The sequence below is a fragment of the Fukomys damarensis genome, unplaced genomic scaffold (assembly GCF_012274545.1).
Source record: "Fukomys damarensis isolate Sample0158 unplaced genomic scaffold, DMR_v1.0_HiC HiC_scaffold_9, whole genome shotgun sequence".
Taxonomy (NCBI): domain Eukaryota; kingdom Metazoa; phylum Chordata; class Mammalia; order Rodentia; family Bathyergidae; genus Fukomys; species Fukomys damarensis.
Window position 1 is genome coordinate 22,262,445 of NW_022900921.1, and position 15,714 is coordinate 22,278,158.

At 47.3% G+C, this 15,714-nt stretch overlaps 1 protein-coding gene across 1 annotated transcript in view; it reads left to right on the plus strand.

Annotated features, from left to right (window-relative positions):
* Kcnip1 (potassium voltage-gated channel interacting protein 1) overlaps positions 1 to 15,714 on the plus strand; it is a 366,806-nt gene that overhangs the window by 133,761 nt on the left and 217,331 nt on the right. The window lies entirely within an intron of this gene.

The following is a 15,714-nucleotide window of genomic DNA, read 5'->3' on the forward strand; positions in this document are numbered from 1 at the left end:
ACCCATGTTTGACCTAACTACTGGTTACCATGGCTTTGGCAAGTTGATGCTCAAAATTAACTACCTCAATTCACATACTGTAAAATAAAATTCACTCTTTTAAAGTACACAATTCAGTGGTCTTCAGCATAGGCACAAAGTTGTGCAACTGTTACTATACCAATATCTAAGCATGGGGCATTTTTTCAGTCCAGGAAGAAATGCTGACCTATCGGCACCCTGTCCTATCGTGCCTCCCTTCAGCTGCTGGCAACTCCCTAATATCTTCTGTATATGGAACATGCTGATCTTCTGCCTCCTCCTCTCCCTCTGCCTGCTTAGGAAATTTCTACTCACCTCTTAAGAGCCAGCTCTTCTAAAATATCTTCCTTTATTCCCACCTCCCCAAGAGTTTCCATCGAACCTCACAGTGAGTTAGTACTCTCTCTTCTATGACCTTTGATAAAAGCACTGTCTGCTTCCTAACATATCACTTAGCAAGCAAAAATAAAATAATTTTTAAAAATTAGAATTGTCTATCAATTTCTTTCTCACCTTACCAGCTTTTCTTTTCTTTCTTTTTTTAAAATTGAATTTATTGGTACTTTTTAGCTATTCAGTACAGTTACATTTATCATTGGGATCTTATACCTTTACATGACAGATCTGACAGATCTTGGTTCTCATTTTTCCCCATTCTCCTGCCCTCCCTTTATCCCCTCTAGTCTCCCCTATTTACAAAGACTTTGTTTCTACTTTTTCCTTTTCTCGTGTTTTTTCCTTTTCCCCTATTTCCTTTCCCCTACACCTTTAGCCCTTTTCTTTCTATTTCACATTATCAGTTATACAATTTGGATCTTACTTACACTTTTAGTTTTTCACACCAGAGAAACTATGTGGTATTTACACATGTGTGTCCTATTTATTTCACTTAAGAGTATGGCCTTGTTGCTGGGACAAAATACCCGACATATGCAATGTAAAAGATGAGTTTATTTTGGCTTACAGTTCAGAAGTTTCAGTTCATGGTAGGCTGGCTTCAGTGCAAAAACATCATTTGTGAAACATCCTGTTAGAGGAAAGTTGCTCAACCCATGGCATCAAAAAGCAAAGAGAGCAGTAAAGAGCCTCATACATCCTCCAAAGCCACCCCCTACCCAGTGTGACCTACCCTCTTCAACCAGATCCCACCTCCTAGCAGCACATGCAGCTTGATTAATCCATGATACAATTAGTGCCCAAAACACATAAGCTTTGGAGGGACATTTTAAATCTAAACCATAAGGTGTGTGTGTGCGTGTGTGTGTGTGTGTGTGTGTGTGTGTGTGTGTGTTTCTCTGGATAGATTTTGTCAGATTTTCAAAAGGACCCTAGGAAAGGTCAATACCATGAACACTGGGAAGAGCTTATCAAATGGGCAGAGAAGGGCTTTAATAGATCCTCTTTGACCTTGTACCTGGAGCAGACTAGGAAGTTCTAGGCATTTAGGATCCCTGGCCATTTAGGAAGTTCCTCTCCTTCAAGGGTTTTTCATTATCGCTCTCTTTGAAGAAATGAAAAAGCAAAACAAAATTAACATATGGTTAAACATCAGAGAGGAGGAATAGACGTTTATGTGTACACACATACACGCACATATATACACACACACACATCCACTCAGCTGTTCACAGATAGCACTGGTCTCTGATGTGGAAGGAGACAGTGTAGCAAATCAAGGAAGGCTTCATCAAGGAGGTCAGTCACATCAGGGAGATGTGACGTAGTATGAGGAAACCAAGAAGCAAGGAGTAGGATTCAGACAGGTAGGAAAGAGGCCTGAGAATGTGGAGCGAATGAGATCAATGTGAGCCAGTGCCAGGTGAACCATAGCCTTGGAAGGGGGAGAGATACACCCACCGATATCCCTTTCAGCTCTCAGAGGACTTTTAAAGTTTTTAGGAGGTGCAGAGAAGACAAGCCAGGCCTGTCTGTGATGAGGTGTGGGGTGTAATTACCAGACTGAATGGGTAATAGCACTGACCCTGAGCCCCAGCGGGGCACCTAGCAGAAGGAAGATTTCATTAGTGTGGGAGAGGAAGGATTTGTCTGCTCCCCAAGAGGCTGGAGGGCCTGTGGCTGGCTGGCTGGGGAGGCTGACCCCATGGCCCATGAGTAGTGATTGAGCAGCCTGGGAGGCTGGGGCACTGAAGAAAGGGGTAGGGGAAGCATGACTCCATCCATCACCTCGATGCTTACCCCAAAAGATGGAGGACGCCTGCCAGAAACAGACAGAAATTTTCCTTGAGGAAGGGATAGCCAGGCCATGGGTGATCAAGATCATGCCACTGTCAGTAGAGAAGGAATGAGACTGGTGGCTGCTGGGACCTCAGCCTGGGCAGACTTTGGGGGTGGCTGACTAGGGGGAATGGTCTTATACAGGCAGGCCCAAGACTGGAATGGGCCCTTTTCTGCTCCCTCTGTGCCCTAGCTTCTCTTTTCCTCTCTCCATCTCACTGAACCTTCTTTTTACCCACCCTCACACACACATGCACCCAAACTCATGCACAGTTCAGAGCAGGCCATCTTAAACAAAACTGCACTATTTGGGGGAGGGATTTTGTATTCAGCTGTTTGTGGTTTAAGAGTAAAATGGAGCAATCCTCACATGAATGGTATGAGAAATAGAAAGTACCACCTTTATGACTGCTGAGAGCTTGAATGGAGGATGGGGCATGAGGCCACAACCTATGCCTGTCTTCTGACCTCATGGACCTAGGCACTGGGTCCCAAGCAAAGTAGTGGGAGAACTGGGTTCTCTTGCATGTGTCCCTTATCCCACAGCCACTTGGAAGACTAAGGGACATGTGCCTTATGCAGGGGCCCACAAGCTAGGCTGCTACTAGAAAGGGGCTGAGCTACAGGTTTTGATTCCCAGTCACCACTTTCAAGAGGAGATAACCTGCATCCCTTCTCACCAGAGGGATTGCGGGGTGGGGGCAACACTTTTCTCCCACTAATTTTGAGTTATTGCCAGCATGTTGGGCTGTATGGTATGGTATTTTTGTTGTTGTCGTCGTCATTATACTTGGAAATTTCCAAATGTTTTCTAATCAGTTCCTTACCATGGCTGAGGCAGATGACTGGCCATTTCACTCATGAGGAATTTGAACATTGTTAGAATCACCTAAATTGAGACAGCCCTTAAGTCATAAATATCACTCTGTGACCTTATTTGAGTTTCTTAGACTCAGTTCATCCTCCTTAGCTGCAAAGTGAAGACCTACTTAATTCAAAGGCTTGTAGGGCATCCAGAGTTGAAGTGGCCATGTCTTTGGCCCAGCTGATACTCTCAAACACTGCCTCTCCCTTCCTGCTTATAATTGTCCCATGGTGTAGGAGTTGGGGCCTTGAGAGAGGACTACAAAGGGGCACCACCTGGAGTTCTTTTGCAGTGATGAAAGAGATCCGCATCTTGACTGTGATTTGATAGTTACAGAATCCACACAGATGATAATATGGCACAGAAACACACACACACACACACACACACACACACACACACACACACGTGAATGGTAAGATCTGAGCCAGGTGTGTGGATGGTCAGTGTCCTGACTGGGTACTGACTTCCTAGAGGGAGCAGGATGGAGGGGTGGAGGGTACCTGGGACCTTTCAATACTACCACCGGTGTTTTCTTTGAGTTTGTGATCTTTTCAACATTAAAGATTTAAATAAAAGGCTTCTCATTGCTCTTAGCATAAAATCTGAACTCTTTACCTAGAATCACAGATCACAAGCAGCCCAGCCTCACTGGCCTACCCTAGGCCTTGTGGTATAGCCCCATTACCCGACACTCTGTGCCTGAGGATGCTAGCCCACTCATTCATGGAGCTTTGCTGTTTTTTCACCACAAGTTCATGCACCCCAAGTACTGTATACGAGTAAGTGCTATCATTGGGTTTCAGAATCAAGCTCATTTCTCAGTGACACCTTCTATCTCAGATTGATCCTCCAGCTCTAGAACATTGAGCTTTCCATTGGCTTCAGGGTGCCAACATCATCATACATAATGCCATGTAACTTCCTATAACTGGGCCTCTCATTTTATAAATGGCCCTGAGAAGTTCTAGAGCTCCTGAAGACAGGAAAAATGCCTGTCATTGCAACTAATATGTTCTGATGCCTACAAGGACAGACACAGGCAGCTGTACAATCAACACTTATTGATGAATGCATGCACAAATGAATGAATGAACGAAAGCACGATAGCATTCTATCAGAGGTAAAAACAAATTTGCCTTGTGCAAAAGTTCTCAGTCAGGACTCATACTGTTTTTAAGGAGATGTACCTACCACTTTCATTCACTGAAAGCCATAAGCTACTCTTGTGATTCTCAACTTTCACCCATCTGATGCGATTCAGGTCTTCAGTACCCTTGCTTCCACCTACTTACTATAAAGCAAATCAGTCGTATGGAATAATGTCAGTCATTATACTTTAGTCCAAATTCCAGGTCATTGCCAACTTCCTCCAGATTTTGTAGCTTAAACTTTATTAATATTACTTCACTTGGGTAGGGGCTGTAGTTCAGTGGTAGAGCACTTGCCTAGCATGTGTGAGGCCCTATGTTTGATTGCCAGCACTGAAAAAATTACTTCACCTGTAGGGAATTTCAACTAAGGAAATGTAAGTACATTTTGATATGGAGCATCTTCCTGTGCCCACAATATCATAATGTCATAAGAAGCCAAGGGTAAATTTGGGTCCCATTCTGGACAGCAGCTGTGACAGTGGAAAAGTCACGGTACTTTAAAATATGCCAGAATCCTCCCATGGTCCTGAAGTTACAGTCCCAACTCTATTGCCCTCTCTCCCAGTGTTTCCCTGAGCAAGATCCTTTTCTTCCCAGGGCCACTGCAAAATGAGAGGCCCAGTAATATAGCATTGTAAAATCTCTGCTGTCTTTGAATAGTGTGTTTTGTTTTTTAATTTGTTTTCCTGGGAGGCTTGCTCTGAGTTTTTGGAATCATTTTGAACCTTTTTTCTCCTCATACCAATCAATTCTCCAGTTCTCTGGCAGCAATTATGAGCACCCCATGATCCAGATCAGCCTGACACTAACTATCCAGAGGGCTCAGTCCTTCAAGACTTACCCACTTCTGACACCTGTTCCAAGCCCCAGACCACCTGTTCTTCTGACCAACAGCTATAAATTAGATTTTGCTAGAATGGCTCACAAAATGCAGGAATTCACTGTACTTAAGTTTACCAATTACTTTTTAAAGAACAGCCAAATGGAATGCATAAGGCAAGGTATAGGTAAGACGAAGAAGAGAGACACAGATTTTCTGTGCCATCTCTGGGCATGTCAACATCCTGGTACTTCTGTATGTCACCAGTGAGGAAGCTCTCCCAATCCTGTTGTCTGGGGGCTTTTATAGAGGCTCTATTACATAGGCATTATTGATTGAATATTTGGTCACTGGTGATTAATTTAGTCTGCAGCCGTGTTCTCCTCTGTCAGGGGGCATGTTGAAGCACAGAGCTTGAAAGTCCAATCTTCTCATTGTGTCTTGCTCTTTCTGGTGAAAATCTGAAGCTATCAAGGGTTCACAAAGGGAAAGGTAATTAGAACGAAAGACACACCTACATCCCTTAACAATCAGGAAATTCCAAGAGTTCTAGGAGTTCTGTGTCAGAAACCAGTAATAAAGTCTCTGTGTTCAGTCAGCATCTGATCCTGGGGTGCAAGTCAAGTCCTTACTGGTTCCCAGCCCCACTTTCTCAGTTTCTGCTACAGAAAGTTGCTGTTACTTATCTACATCTCTATCTCCACCAGCTGTGAGTCCTTCTCTCACCCTGCCAGATACTTACTTTGGGATACTTGGGGCTTTGTGTGGTTCTGGCTTGTACCCAGAGATGTTAGGTGAGGAAGTGGATCCAGTCCCTGCTGCCTAGGGCTGTAAGAGGACAGCTGATTCTCTGTACCACAGATTCCTCATCCCTGGATTCAGCGAGGGCTGAAAAATTCTGTGTTGCTGGGAAAGTGCCCTATGTATTGGTTAGGCCTTTGATGGTTGCATCACCATAAAGATATCTTTCTTGTCATTATCCCTAAACAATACAGTATAACAATTATTTATGTAACATTTACACTGTATTATTATAGGTAATTCTATAAATGATTTAAAGTTTATAGAAGGGTGTGTATAGGATATGTGCAAATACTGTGCCATTTTATGTAAGGGACCTGAGCATCCATAGATTTTCATAACTATGGGGGTTAGAGCCAGTCTACCGTGGATGCTGAAGGACAACTGTGCATACTCCTCAGTTTAGTAGACACTGATAAGACAGTAGGAGGTATGAGATGGAGGACACATCCTTAAAAAGATTTTTGGATCCCTCTCTCTTCCTTTGTTTCATTCCCAGACATGAGGTAAACAGTTTTGTTCCCCTTCACCTTCATGCCATGATGTGCCACAACAGGCTGAAAGCAATGTGATCAACAGGCATGCACCGAAACCCATAAATCGTGATCCCAAGTAGACCTTTCCTCCTTGCAAGGTGATCATGTCCAGTATTTGCTACAGTGATCAAAAGCTGACCGACACAGGTTGCCTGTAGAAGCTAGGAGAGGTCCAACTCTAGAGATCTTTAGAAAGATGAGTTGCTTTAGGAGATCTCAGTCCCTCAACTTCAGTCATGGGTCACAGGTTTTATTGAGCTCAATCACCCATGGTGGCTGGATCTGCTTCTTCCAGAGTCCTTCTAGCTTTAGGTTTGAGAAATCTACATGAGGTTAGTGTTGTATTATAGCTTGGCCCATCAGAACATTTCCATAAATGTGAACTAGACCACGACTCCTTTGGAGCTGGTGAAAGAGGAGGTCCCTGAATGAAATTATGTGTTGAGAGTGGTATTTGGCTGGCAAATTACTTTGTCTTTCAAGAGCCAACTGAAACACCTCTTCTTTTGAAGAAACATGCCTGACCCTCCTCACCACCACCCTTGTTTCCCAAGTTGAATTAGATGTCTCTTCTACTGGATGAATGTGACCTCTTAATGGATTGCCTTTGACTTACCCCCCATCTGCAAATGGTCCCCACTAAGCCTCCTGAGGATCAAACCCTTGCCCACTTTACCTCTCAGTGCATCTCTGGTACCATTGCAGGGCAGATGGAGTAGAGCAGGGGCTCATGGATACAGTCTAAATTGTTGGAGAGGTTGGCTGGGAGCAAGTACATCATAGATGGGCAATACTTTAGGGACTGGCAGTGTGGGGAGTTCCTTGTGCTGCCTTCCTCAGCCTCCTCTTACTTGGTGGCCTTGATTGCTGGCAGACTACATAAATTCCTCATTGCACAGCAGGCTCAATGTGATTCTCATCTACATAGCATCTTCCATCCGGAACAGGAACAGCCCTGAGCTGTGGGCATGAATACTAATGCATAATGCAAATGCCAGCCCAGAGAAGGAGAGCCTGGACTGTCAGTTAGCTCCCCCCAGCACAGCTACCGCACCCAGCCCCCTCACTGTGGGCCAGTCCAGCACAAGAGGAGGCAGCAGAAACCAAAAATCAGCCTGAAGTGCCACTGTGGTCAAAGCAGTATCTTATGGCTGCCCAGGAAGAGGGATTCTATAGAGTGAGTGGAGGAGAGAACCAGCCTGGCCTCCCACAGCTTCTGGGCACTCTCAGAGGGATGGTGGTGTTCTCGGGGCCTAGAAGATAACTGCTCCCTGAGTGTCACTGTTGCTGGAGCTACTGCCTCATTCCCCCTCCCCTGGCCACCTGTGTGCCAGGCCATGTGTTTGTGCCCTTTGGTTTCCCCTAAGCCAAGACAAAAGCTCTTTGGAACCACTCTTCTCTGATCCAGGATGGTCATCCTGGGAGAGAGGTGGAGTGGACACCCCCTCTCCTCGCCTCTTTCTTCCTCTTGATGTTGCTTTTTCCCTTCTTTCTATTTCCATCCCTATCTCTCTTGCTTTCCTTCCTGAGGGCTAAGAGCTTGTCCTTTGAAGACAGAACTGTGTTCAAACCTGTACTCTATGGATCCCTCCAGGTTTGTGGCCTGGGACAAATCCCATCCCCTCTCTGAGCCTCTGTTTGCTAATCTGCAATGGAGAAAAGAGCAGTACTTGCTAACTAGACATTGTGGAGATCATTTTACAAGTAGCTAAGAATTTCAGCCAACTTGCTCTGGTGTGCCAGAAATGTTACTTTGCTTGTTTCTTAAATGGCTGTACTTTCATTTCTATTCCAAGTTCTTACCCCTCTCAGTAGCATAGAAATCTCAGTCAGTCCAAGATGCCCCATTCACAACACTGGCTGGACATTTCATGTGGGTTCCTGGAGCATCCAGGTAGGAGGTAGGTTCTGTCTCAGGTGTGCAGCTTGCCACTCTCAGGAGGCAGGCAGGCAGTCCCCAGAGATCTTACTCCTATACACTGTGTGACAATTATGCTGGGCCACAGCTGGGGTCTCCCAGTCCAGAACCAAGTTCACTGACTTTCTGGGGGTTCCCTGCAGCCCTTTAGGACAGCCCCTCTAGCAGGGAAAAGATTCTTCTTACTGGGCTCTCCCAGAAGAGACACTCCAGGACTCCTCTGGCAAGCAGAGACATACAGGCCAGTGGCTATGAAATGTCTGTGCCAGGCAGGGGGCTGTCAGGGCAAGGAGGCTGCCACATCCATCATCCTGGGTGTCTGCACTCAGCTCCTGCGATCCACTAAAGCCTGACTTTCCAGTGACCAGCAGAACATCAACCCAGACTCTACTGAGTCAAGGACAAAACCCTTCTTTCACTAACAGGCCACATGCTGTTCAAGACTTTTTATCAGACCTTTGCGAGTCAAAATTCATGAGAGTGACCTTACTGTTTCTGTGTCATCTCTGCCTCTGGGGCAGTGGATGTCACAGGTCTCAAGTGTCAGGCAGATTACGTGGTCACAGAACATAACAGAAGAAACCTCTGTGAATATTTTAGTTTTGTATTTCCTCATTTCTGCAGACCCTGACCCAGAGTCAGTCCTTGCATAGTGGCCACTGTGGCTCTTTCTCAGCCTCCTTCCCTCCCTCCTCTGGGCACCTTCCCTCTTCGGGCAGCAGTGGCTGTGACTGCAGGTGTGCTGGCAGCTGGCGCAGCACTGACAGGTTCAGGGCCAGGCAGTGCCAGGGTGCACCTTCTGCTCATGACTGGCATTGTTATACTAAAGGTCAGGTGCCTGGTTGCTGCTCCCTCCCCCTTTAGCTGCTCCCTCTCTGAGTTCTTCAGCATGTAGAAGCCCGGGACAGAAAGCAGACCCCTTCTGCACCCTTGCTGGCTGGTGGGCATGGCTGCAGCCCCCAACCACTAAGGATGTGAACAAGAGCATCATCTACCACTCAGAGAGCCCCCCCCAACTCCCAGCAGGCAGGGAGTTCCCATTTTGGTTTCTCCTTAAAACTTTGGGTATTTCTGGCCAGAGCTAGGGCTGGTTTACTTGGTGGCACAGTGAGAGAGGTCATCCTTGCAGTTTCTTGGTGATGTCTGGGAGGGTACAGTGAGTTCTTTGCTCTTGGCCCCCTTAGACTCTGAGCCCCCTAAGGTAGTGACCCCAGATCCCTGCAAGCTCGAGGCTGCTCTAAGTGTGTCAGGCAGGCGATACTCTTGATGCTGTCTCTGAGCTGGGCTCGGTGACTGAATGAGGGAGGGGGATCAGTGTTGATGATGTTAACAGTGACTTGCATCTTACTTCAAATCTCGTAGCCTGCCAGGCAGTTCACTAAAGTATTTAAGCGCTGCCTCTCAGTTCATCCTCTGAATTTTTGTGCCTATTTTCTAGATGTTAAAACTGAGGCTCACAGAAGATAAAGCCACCCACCTCAGAAATTAATGGATTGAATCCCTTCCCATCATCTTTCTTCCTGAGGATGGGGTTTCTTAACCAGGTGGCCGTGCATGTACCTCATGGGGAGAGCTTCAAACTCCATGAATTCTACACAAAGTTTGAGTGTGTGCCCGAGAGTACATAGTTATTCCAGGGTGGGGTGGGGGCTCACAACTGTCATCAGATGCTTTGATGCTTGTTTGAACCATTCGAATCCACCCATCTAGATCCCCTTCCCCTCTGTACCCATCCCCCACACAGCCCCAGAGAGCCATTTATCAATATTCATGTAGTGCTGGCACCTAGGGCTCAGGTCCCCAGGAGTATCCTTCCCCCTCTCCCTGCAGGCAGGATCTGGGTGACTCCAAGGGCTTTGCTGCCAGTGTCTCAGCTGCGTGGGTGGCTGCACTCTGTCTGAACTCATCCCAGCCCCCAGTGGAGACTGTGCCCGTGCTGGAGCGTGAAGGGGGATCCCTCAGGGCAATGCAGCCATCAGGACATAGAGAGCAGAGCCTGTGTCCCGGCTTCCCCCCTGACCTGCAGCCCACATTAATCCCGCTCCCCGGAAGGACACAGATGAGGCAGTGTACAAGGACATGGTCCAAGAGAGCCACCTCCCAAGCCCAGCTCCTGTGTAAAGGTCTCCCCTTCTCAGGGAGAAGGGGAAGAAGGTACAAACAAAAGTGACTGAAAGGGGAAACTGATGAGAGGAGTTAGTGTTTTCTTGAGCCAGGACTGTGTTCCAGCCCCCAAGGAGACTTCATGCAAAGCACATTTGTGTCACAATTACTGTCAACCTTTTCCTGCTATTGTTTGTTTTGTTTGTAAAGATGCAGAATTAAAGCTCTCAAAGGTCAGATAGCTTGCTCAAGGTCACACAGCAAATCCAGGATTTGAAGTCTGATTTCCCTGACTTGATACCCTAATTTCCTTGTTTGTTTTCCTGACCTCTGAAGTTCTATGTGTATCCATGGTATCACTTTAAAATTGATGCACCTGGCTTCTCCATGCACCCACACTATATTTATCAGCCCCCCTCTTTCTTACCAGTATGAATTCATTGTACAATGATGAGTGGATTGGGCAGTCCTAGATTACCAGTTTCCTTAGGGCAGAGACTCTTGCTTCTTCTTGTTCATTGTGACCTATGTATTTAGGATAGTGCCAGGCAGATAGATGACACTTAGTAAATATTCACTGAGAGTGAATGGCTAAGTCACTAACTGAGCCCCAGAGCAAATGACAATACAAATCATTTGCAAGTACTTTACAGAGAGACAAAATCCTTTCCCTTGGCTTGATCTTAGCCTGTCCTCACACCAACCCCATGGAGTGGCTGTGTGCATGTTTCACAGATGAGAAAGTGGAGAGCCAGGGATACACTTAGTAAGAGAAGAGGGCTTAAATCCGGAGCTCGGTGATGACACATTTTTCCTGGCCTGAATGATCTGTGTATTTGTGGAATACTTAGGACGTTCTGCACCAGGCTGAGCTGTGGTGGACAGGGGGAGGGGCAGGATACACCCCCTGTATGCAAAGCAGGAGGAGCCTTGGCCTTTGCTTTCTAAAAGCTCCTGGTCTATTTGAGGAGGCCAGACTTATGCATTCAGAACATTTGGGAAATGGTACAACACAGCAGTGAGCAGAGTGCTGAATTGCACATAATCAGGTGCCAACCACATTCCCTCCCTTAACTAACCTGAGTCTTTTAATACCAGATGGGAACCCTGAGAATAGATTTCTTATCAAACAGATGAAGAACAAACATGGAAGCTACGGGGAAGGGCTGGGGCTTACTCATTTCTATACCCTCTAGCATAGCACAAAACCTGGCCCATAGCCTCAGGAACAGCAGCAGTCTACCCTCAACAATGAGCCACTCTGTGTGCCAGGCACTTGGTAAGGACCTAATAGTCATTGTCTTACCACCCGCAGAGATCTGTGAGATAGGTGTAAATGCAGTGCACAAGAAGATGAATGTAGGGCTCTGGGCAAGTACTCATCAGGCCCTAAGTCAAATAGCAAAGGGGCAAAATCAGGATTGGAACTCTGTTCTGGAAGCACCCCACATCCATACTCTGACACCATATACTTCCATTTAATGTAGGAAGAGCTAACATTGTCCATGAGGATGGAAAGAAACCTGGCTGAGGGAACAGTAAGCGGGAAGGAGGGAAGAGAGGCAGGAGGCAGGAAAGAAGAGATTGAAAAATGAATTGATGGAGGGAAAGAGGGAAAGGAGGAAGGAGGGAGGGAGAAGAGGAGTAAGGGAAAAGGACAGGGCATGCATGCTACATAAACTCAGACAAGCAAATACAGTGTTACCAGGATCCCTATAGGCTTCCGACAGCCTCACCCCTTCCTTCCTAACAGCCTCAGAGAGGTGCCCTAAAGAGTCTGATCTGGAGGCTTATATCATAGGGAAGGCCATGCTTCCAGAGCCTTCTAAGGCCGTGGCCTGGTCCTGGGAGGTGGGGGAGGGTTTTTATCTGCTCAGACTGCCAGACTGCCATAACAAAGTGTCTTTGGCATGGTGGCTCAACCTTATTTCCTCAAAGCTCTGGAGCCTGGAAGCTCAAGCTCAGGTGCCAGCAGGGACGGCATGAGATGAGGTCCTTGCTTTTGGGTTGTGACAGCCACTGTCTCCTAGTGCACTTATGTGATCTCTTCTCTGTATATACATGGGAAAGGGGCTGGCTTGGTGTCTCTTCCTGGAAGGACACTAACCCTATCAGATCACAGCTCTACCCTTATGACCTCATTTGACTTGTGTTACTTTCTGAGAGGTTTATCTTCAAATGCAGCCACACTGAAGCTTCAACATTATGAGTTTTGGGGGGGAACATAAAATTTCATACCGAAGGGGATGAGGGAGAGAGCAGATCTGGAGGTACAGCTAGCTCACCTTTCAGAGCAAAAGTATCTACAGTCTTTGCAGTGCTGGTAAGGTGGTACTGCCTGGATCACCTCAGTGGGTTCACTGTGTAAAGGGTAGTGGGACAAATGGCTCATGCATCCAAGTCAACTGGCAGAAGGGGTCCAGGCACAGCTACCCTGGTGCTTCCTCTCGCCCCATCCCACACAGTTTTCTCTGCTACAAGTTCCCAAGTTGTAGAAGGGGGTCCACTGTCATCTTTGTTCCCTATTGTCACACCCTTGACCATGTGCTCTTATTTAGACATATTATTCTTTGTTTGTTTGTTTTGTTTTTTTGGTACTGGGGATTGAACTCAGGACCTTGTGCTTGCGAGGCAGGCGGCAGAACCACTGAGCCTAGACATCCCTGGCCCTAGACATATCCTTCTTGAACATCTCTTGAGTGGCATCTGCTCCACCATACAGTGTACACAATACCTACCTCCTAGGGCATCATCAGGAGTAAATGAGCTATTATTCTACCTGTAAATATGTGGTCAGTGGTAGTTAGCTGTTGAGTGAATGAATGAATCTTAGGAGAGTGTGCTTCTCCCTATTGTGGGCAAAGATAATCTGGTAATCATCAGATTTTCCTTACTAACTGGGTCACCGGGCAAAGAAAATTGGTCCCTTCATTCAGCAGAGATTGATTATACCCCTTTTAGAAACTGGGGGTTCAGCAAACAAAAAGAGCTAAACCAGTAGTGGCAATGCCCTCAGGAAATTCAGAGAGAGAGAGAGAGAGAGAGAGAGAGGAGAGAAACAAGCATGGAAAAGGACAATGAACATCAAAGTGGTAAGAGCTCTGATAGGAAAGGAAACCTCACAAGAAGAAGAAGAATAGGAGGAGGAGGAGGGGGAGTGGGGAGGGAGAAGAGGAAGAAAGCAAACCTCAAGTGCTTTGGGGACCCCAAGGCTCACTGACTTAGGATCAGGAGGGATTCCTGAAGGAGACAGTACCTGAAGTAGGTCTTCAAGGAAGAGCAGTAGATCATCCGTCAGATTGATAAAGGGATGAGAGGCATTTTAAGTAGAGGGAGTAGATGTGCAAAGGCCCTAAGGCAGGACCACATTTGGGGAATAGCGAGGGTTGTGTGTGGCCAAAGGCCGGGGACATTGGTAGAAGCTAGGTCACAAAAAAATCCAGCTGTTTGGGCTTGATATTGATGACTTCACTTTATTCCCACTTCTCAGAGGAAGCCAATCACTAAAACTTCCAGAGGTGCTTTGTCATTCTGATATGTAAAATGGAGCAATTCACCTGTAGCCTGCCTCTCTAGAGAGTTGGGAGGAGGAGGAGGAGGCGTTGGTGGCCCCCAGGTGCTGTCCTGCTCACAGGCAGTCAGGCTTTGCAGAGATTAGCAGAGCCAGAGCGTAAGGTGGCTGCTCCTCCAGGCTGGTCCCTGAAAGGCAAGGACCCCTATGGCTGGCATCAAGCTTTCCTCAGCAAAGAGCCCTCCTCTTTCCTTAACTGAGCCTCTGATGATGCGATGCTGCATCCCCAGCCCTGGCTTGCCTGTCAGGAAGGGCAGGAGAGAGGGGCCAGTCCCCATGTTTTTCTCCACCATGCAGCATTCCAGGCCTCCGGGGCTAGAGAAGCCCTGAACTGACAGGTAGAAGAGCTGAGGCTTTGAATTCTGTGGGATGCAGAGCAGGTCTCTCTAGCTCAGTGGCCCTCCTGGGCCCCATCTGCTGATAGGAGCGTCCCTAGGAGGTGGTGACAGAGCCTTCTAACCTGCGTTCTAACCACAAGTCCTAGCTGAGTGATTCTAGGCAAATGTAGTTAGTTGCCCTAGGTGAGCCTCAGATTCCCTCCACAGTGATGATCAGGCTTGCACTGCCTAACTCAAGAGGCTTTGGCGGCATCACATGGGGCGATGTGGTGGGCAATGCAAATGTTAATGCACCTTTCCACTGCTCAAAATAGGACAGGTGCTGCAGTTTGAGAAAGCATAAAGTGCTGTATAAGTGAGGAACACTCTTCAGGGGCTCTGGCCAAGTTAAAGGCCACCTGCAGCCCCCAGCTTATGGGCTGAAATCAGGAAGAGCAGCCCCAGAGACTCCTGTATCTCTGGGGTAAGTCTGCGTCTGTGTGGCTGTGAGCCTGTATGACTAGAGTGACTATGATCCTGTTTACACCATGCCTGCATCTGCATGCTTCTGTGTCTGCTTCTTGGTGGGAGCACACAGGTGCACCTGTGTGTGTATAATGGGCATTGGTCTGTGTACACAGGCAATGTCTGTGCAGGCTTGAGGGACTGTGCCCGTATGTCTGTGGTCTCTGTGTGTGTATCTTTAGGAGGCCATGTGTTGGGGGACTCAGCGAGCTGCAAACATGGTGAGTATCTGTGCAGCCACCACGAAACCACTGGGCAGCCTAGGCCAAGGATTCTCAGCGCTGATCTAAAAGGGTTTGAGTCAGCGCCCTGGCAAGCTCATGCATAGGGAAGAGGAGGCTCTTTCTCAGTTTTCCGGGAAGAAATCGTGCCTTTCAGTATCACAAGGAAGTGGGGTCACAGCAGTAGACCCAGCCCTTGCCTTTCAGCCAGAAGCCACCACAGAAAGGAAACTATTTCCTAAATTCAATTGTTGGTCCCTCTAGACCTGCCCCATAGCAGGCTGCTGTCCTCGGTTGATGAGGGGAAAGTGGAGGACCATGAAGGAGGGAGACATGAGGGAAAGATAAAAAGCAAAATCAAGGTCCTGGGGGCCCAGAGCCCCCTTTCCAGCCCCAGTTCCTGCACTAAAAGGCAGGCCCTGCCCACGGAGGACTCTGCGGGCCTCTCAGGTCTGCAAAGAGTAGAAGAGCGTCCTCTTCCCTTGGTAGCCCAGTGGGGTGTATGTTCCTCATTCCTTCCTGGGTGGTACAGACTCCTCTACTCCAGGAATCCAGGCAGTGAGTTAATATGATTTCCTTTGAAGTCAAATGAAATCACAAAGCAACACACACACACACACACACACA